Genomic DNA, 6,712 nt, shown 5'->3' on the forward strand with positions numbered 1-6,712 from the left:
ATGGAGGGGGTAACAATGTTCAAGAGGAAGTGTACTCATTACTTCACTCATGTAACTGTAACCCTCTGTATAGTATCTTTACAATAAAAAAATTATTTGTATTGTCAAAAAAAAACTGTGCTGAAAGTATCCACCTCCAGGTGCTGATATGAGGCTTAATAAAGCACCATCAAATGAAGAAGTACTGGGAGTTTTGTTTTCCATGGAACATTTTTGCTCTTAGATGAAAGAGGAAATGATATTAAATTAAACTATATTCCAGGAAGTGGTAGTGTGGCTCAAGTGGTAAAGTGCCAACCTTTAGTGAGAAAACCAAAGAAGACACAAGGCTCTGAATTCAAGCCCCAGTTCAGACACATGCAAACACACACACACACACACACACACACACACACACATTATGCTCTATTAGCACATCTCAACCCTGGCCACCCACACCCTGCCCATCTGATACTACTAACAAAATACACACCAGTGCCTAAGCCAGTTGATTTCTGCTAGCAGGGTTGTGATTGAGGCCAATGAGGGGCTACAGCTTAAAAAAGAACATCACAACTATATTAATCTGGGATGGCAGTGATTTAGATACATTTTGTCAGTAGCAAAACATAAAATTCCAGTCCCCTTAAATATCCCTTTTATTTGATGTCTGTCTGTCTGTCCCTCTCTCTCTCTCTCTCTCTCTCTCTCTCTCTCTCTCTCTCTCATATAAGAAAGAATGTTGACAGTACAAGCATTTGAACTCAGGGCCTCCAAGCTTGCTAGGCAGGTAGTCTACCACTGCCTTCAACCTTGGTTTTTTGTTTTTAGTTTTTTGGGGGAGGGGGAGTAACATTATTTTTTTTATAGTGGGGCTTGAACTCAGGGTCTGGGTACTGCCCCTGAGCTTTTTTTCTCTAGGCTAGTACTCTACCACTTTGAACCACAGCACCACTTCTGGTTTTCTGGAGGTTAATTGGAGATAAGAGTCTCACAGATTTTCTTGCCCAGGCTGGCTTTTTAACTGCTATCCTAAGATTTCAGCCCCCTTAATGCTAGGATTACAGGCATGAACCATCAGTGCCTGGCTGTTAATTTTTTAGAGGGAGAATGCCATTTATTTTTAAAGGTAGGGTCTTGCTTCTGCCAGGCTGGATGAATAGTCTTTGATTCACTTATTTTAGTGTTCTTATCAGTACTGGGATGACAGTTGAGAGCCACCAAGTCCATCTTCCCTCAGTTGACAAAAAGTCTCAAGAACTTCTATCTTGCCTGGCCTTAAACCACAGTCCTTCTGTTCTGAACCTCTTAAAGAACTAGAATTACAGACGAGTCACCAGTGCCTAGCTCATCCAATGTGTTTCCAAGAGTGTTGAGCGTTACCTACAAAATATCCTTAACTCACTTGAATTGCTCATTTTATAGTTTTATTTCCTTTGCTATCTATCAGCTCAGTGCACATCGGCACTCTTCTATTTCTTTTCTGGCTCTATTGTCTTATTCCTGATTATTCCTTACTGACATATGTCTGTTGGGTTTTTATTTTTATCCTTATTAAGGTTTTCTCCTTGGTTATGTCAATGTGTACTATCTCAGTTCTTTTTAAAATACTGTTGGTAGAGCACAAGCCAGCACATGCCCAGTTACAGATCACCCACCAGACACAAGCAAACCAGCCTGGGGCCAAGAGCCTGCAGTCTGGGGCCACTGCCACCTCTCACTCTGTGGTCAGTAGATGCCAGCTCAGGAACAAGAAGCTTGGGATTCAGGTCGGGACAATCTCTTACACCACCCTGTGGGAGCCTGCCCTTTCCAAGGACCATGCTTGTCCCCAGGGACATGCTTGTCATACAGGGACAACATCCGACTAAAACACAGTGGGAATCTGTGCCCTCTGCCCCCAGGGCCCAAATGAGATCTGGGTGCTGGAATGCTGCTCATGGCCACTGTGGAAATAGATGCCAGTCCAGGACTCAGGCCAGAATGAGGCCCCCCTTCCCACTACAACTAGTAAGAATCTGTCTAGCCCAGACACAAAATCTGGCCAAGACACTAGACTGCTGTGTACAACATAATGAGAATACACCACTAGGTTTAAATGAAGACTGGAACACCAGACTATTCTGCACATCATAGAGCTCCAACAACTGATCAGAACATGTTACCCTATCTGCATCAACCAGAGCTGAAGGTGGCCAAATGCAAAGTCTGACAGAGATTTATCCAGCAAATCACACTCCACCACCACACTTCACCACCTCCTGAATGACCCTGACAATCCCTGAACCTAAATGCATAAATCACAATGAAAGATTACAACATTCATGATCAAGACAACAAACCAAATCCAAAAGCCAACAACAATCCAGGGAAGAACCCTAGGGAACTGAGGAGAACAAAAGAACCATCAAAGAAATGATGAGAGAATCACCAATGAAATAAAATGGGATATCCAAAAATTTTTAGAATACAAGGAGGAAATGACAAAGAACATACAGGTCACCCAAAAAGATGGAGAGAAAAATTGAAATGGTGCACACCTCATTAAAAGGTGAAATTAACACCATGAGAACTGACCTCAACAAAGAACATCGAAGAATTAAAGATTCAATTCCCCTATTACAAACCATAGTTGAATGCCTATGCAACAAAGTAAAGCAGAAAACAGAGTATCAGGAGCTGAGGATAAAACAGAGGAATTGCTGGGTGCCAGTAGCTCCCACCTATAATCCTCTACTCAGGAGGCTGAGATCTGAGAATTTCAGTTCAAAACTAGCTCAGGGGAGCTGGGAAGGTGGCTCAGTGGTAGAGTGCTTGCCTTGCATGCATGAGGCCCTGGGTTCAATTCCTCAGCACCACATAAGCAGAAAAAGCCAGAAGTGGCGCTGTGGCTCAAGTGGTAGAGCACTATCCTTGAGCTGAAGAGCTGAGGGACAGTGCCCAGGCCCAGAGTTCAGGCCCCACAACCAGAAAAATAAATAAATAATTAAAAATAAAAAAGTAGCCCAGGCAGGAAAGTCTGTGAGACTCTTATCTCCAATAAAGTACTCAGAAAAAGCTGGAAATTGGGGCTGGGAAGGTGGCTCAGTGGTAGATCGCTGCCTTGCATACATGAGGCCCTGGTTCGATTCCTCAGCACCACATAAGCAGAAAAAAAAGCCGGAAGTGGCGCTGTGGCTCAAGTGGTAGAGTGCTAGCCTTGAGCTGAAGAGCTGAGGGACAGTGCCCAGGCCCAGAGTTCAGGCCCCATGACGGGACCAAAAAAAAAAAAAAAAGCTGGAAATGGCACTTTGGCTCAAGTACTAGGCTTGAGCAGAGAGGCTCAGGGACGGAGCCCAGGCCCTGAAGTCAAGCCCAAGACCAGGAAAAACAAAACAAACAAACAAACAAAAATGAGGAATTAGAGCAGAAAAAAAACAAAGGTATGAAAAAAACACTCCAAGTATACTGAAGGGAAATCCAAGAATTGGCTCAGCCAAAAGATCAAATTTACACATAGCCAGGATTGATGAGGGGGAAGAATTCAAAACCAAATGCAATGGAACCCTGATAAAATAATAACAGAAAACTTTCCCAATCCTACAACAGAAAATTTCACCCACCTGAAAGAAGAATACAGAACTCCCAGTAGACAGGCTCCAAGAAGAAATGCTTCTAGACACATCATAGTGAAAATACTTTACTTAAAAAACAAGGAATTAATTTTAAATGCAGCAAAATCAAAGAAGGAGTTGTATTACTAAGGAAAAAAGAACAGAATCACTGCAGATATCTTCACACAAACTCTTAATTCAAGGGCAGCCTGGAATGGTAGAATTCAAGTCCTAAAGGTCAACAACTGCCAACCCAAACTGGTGTACCCAGCGAAGCTATCATTTATAATTAACAGTGAAACTAAAACCTTCCATGACAAGCAAAGATTAAAGGAACTCATGAACCTTAAACCAGAATTATGAAGAATACTAAAGGGAAGCATATACTTTGAAAAAAATCAACATCAAGGAAACACATTAGAAAAAAATCATAAGAACACTAATTTAGTAAGCACAGGAAGAGGAAAGAAGCAAAATACAGAAAATCAAGAAAATGGCAGGAAGCGTGACACATCTCTCCATAATAACCTTCAAAATTAATGGACTCAATTCCCCAATTAAAAGAAATAGAGCAACAGATTGGATCAAAAAATAAGATCCATCCATTTGACCCATCTCACAGTCAAAGATAAAAACAAATTTTTAGGGAAGGGATAGAAAAAGATCTTTCATGCAAATGCATTGTACGAGAAGGCAAGAGTAGTCATACTGGTATCTGATAAAATAGATTTGTCATTAAAATCAGTATGAAGAGTTGCCAGATGCTGGTTGGCTCATGCCTGTAATCCTAGCTACTCAAGAGGCTGAGATCTGAGGATCACGGTTCAAAGCCAGCCTGGGCAGGAAAGTCTGAGAGTCTTATTTCCAATAAACCACTAGAAAACCAGAAGTGGTGCTGTGGCTCAAGTGGTAAAGTGCTCACCTTGAGCTGAAGAGCTCAGGGACAGTGCCCAAGCCCAGAGTTCAAGCCCCATGACTGACCAAAATAAAATAAAATAAAATAAAATCAGTATGAAGAGACAAGGACAGTCATTACACATTAATAAAAGGAATGATTCATGAAGAGGAAATCATAGTAGTCAATATTTGTGCAGCAAACAATGGAGTTCCTATGTTAACTAAATACTTTGGGACTTACAGAACATGATAGACCCACACACAATAATAGTGGGAGATTTTTTTAACTTATTTTATTTTGTTGTAAAGTTGTTGTACAGAGGGGTTACAGCTACATAAGTATGGTAATGAGTATATTTCTTATTAAACGTTGTTACCCACTCCTTTGTTTTTCTCCCACTATCCCTCCTCCTCTGATTGTCCTCTCAAGGTTGTCAAGTTCATTGCCAACATAGTGTCTTATGAGTATCATTGTTGCATTGGTTCACCTTTGTCCTTGTTTCACTATTTTGTTATTGCCCTTCTGTTCCCCAAATCAGACAAATGTATATACAAGACACAGGGTATCAGAATAAAAAACAGTGACTATTGGGGATAAACCAAAGGGGGAAAAAAGAAAGGAAGAACTTGATACAGTACATTAATAACAACAATGTCAACAACAACAACAAAAAAACTCTCTTCTTTCCATATCCTGGAGGTCATTTCAATTAGTATAATTTATATGGTCATATGTACATAGCTATTGAGCTATTATAATGCTATGCTATGTTTATCATAGATATATACTAATGATTACAAATGAGGGAAGCCATAGAGCTTATGTTTCTTTAGGTCTGGATTACTTCACTTAATATTTTTTTCCAAGTCTTTCCATTTCCTTACGAATGGGGCAATGCCATTCTTTCCATTGTGTATATATGCCGCATTTTCTTGATGCATTCATCTACTGAGGGGCATCTGTGTTCATTCCATATCTTAGCTATGGTAAATAATGCTTCAATGAACATAGTTGGCTGGTGGCTTTAGTGTGGCCTTGTTTGTGAACATTTGGGTAAATGCCCAGGAGTGAGATTGCTGGATCATAGGGGAATTCTATGTTTAGACTTTTGAGGAACCTCCATACTACTTTCCAGAGTGGTTGAACCAGCTTGCATTCCCATCAGCAGTCTAATGGCACTTAGTTGGAGATTTTAATACTACACTCTCACCAAACAAAACCGAACAAAAGATAAGCAAAGAAACCTCTGAATTAAATGACACCATGACCCAATTGAACTTAACAGATATCCACAGAGTATTCCACCTGACATTCTACTCAGCAGCCCATGAAACATTCTCCAAAATGGATCTTATCATAGAACACACAAAGAACCTAAGCAAATACAAAAAGATTGAGATAACTCCTTGCATCCTATCTGACCACAGTGGAATCAAACCAGTTCTCAACAACAAAACATAATTCAGAAAACACTCAAACACATGGAGATGAATAACCCAATACTGAATAACACCTGAATCAGAGAAGAAATTAAGGAAGAAATTAGAAACTTCTTACAATTCAATGAGAATGAAAACACATCACAATGGAACCTCTGGGATATAGCAGAAGCATGCTGAGAAGAAAATGTATAACTCTACAAACCAAATCTAAGACTACTACACAGAGAAAGAGCAAAGAATAGGGCAGAAATTGATAAAAAATAGGGGCTGGGAAGGTGGCTCAGTGATAGAGCACTTGCCTTGCATGCATGAGGCCCTGGGTTCGATTCCTCAGCACCACATAAGCAAAAAGAAAAAAGCCGGAAGTGGCACTGTGGCTCAAGTGGTAGAGTGCTAGCCTTGAGCTGAAGAGCTGAGGGACAAAAAAAAAAAGAAATTAATGAAATAGAGACTAAATAAAAACAATAAATAAAATCAATGAATCAAAAAGCTGATTTTTTGAAAAAAATTAATAAAATTGACAGACCACTAGCATGAAGAAAAGAAAAAATTTAAAAAATTAATAAAAAATTAAAAAAATTAATAAAATTGACAGACCACTAGATGAAGAAAAGAAGATATTCAGATCAATAAAATCGAGGTGCCACAGTAAACATTATAGAAAGAAATCCAAATGATTATTAAGGGCTACTTTCTTTTTTTTTGGGGGGGGAGGTCCGGTTGTGGGGCCTGAACTCTGGGCCTGGGTGCTGTCCCTCAGCTCTTCAGCTCAAGGCTAGCGCTCTACCACTTGAGCCACA

This window comes from Dipodomys ordii, unplaced genomic scaffold (genome assembly GCF_000151885.1).
Source record: "Dipodomys ordii isolate 6190 unplaced genomic scaffold, Dord_2.0 Scaffold110, whole genome shotgun sequence".
NCBI lineage: Eukaryota > Metazoa > Chordata > Mammalia > Rodentia > Heteromyidae > Dipodomys > Dipodomys ordii.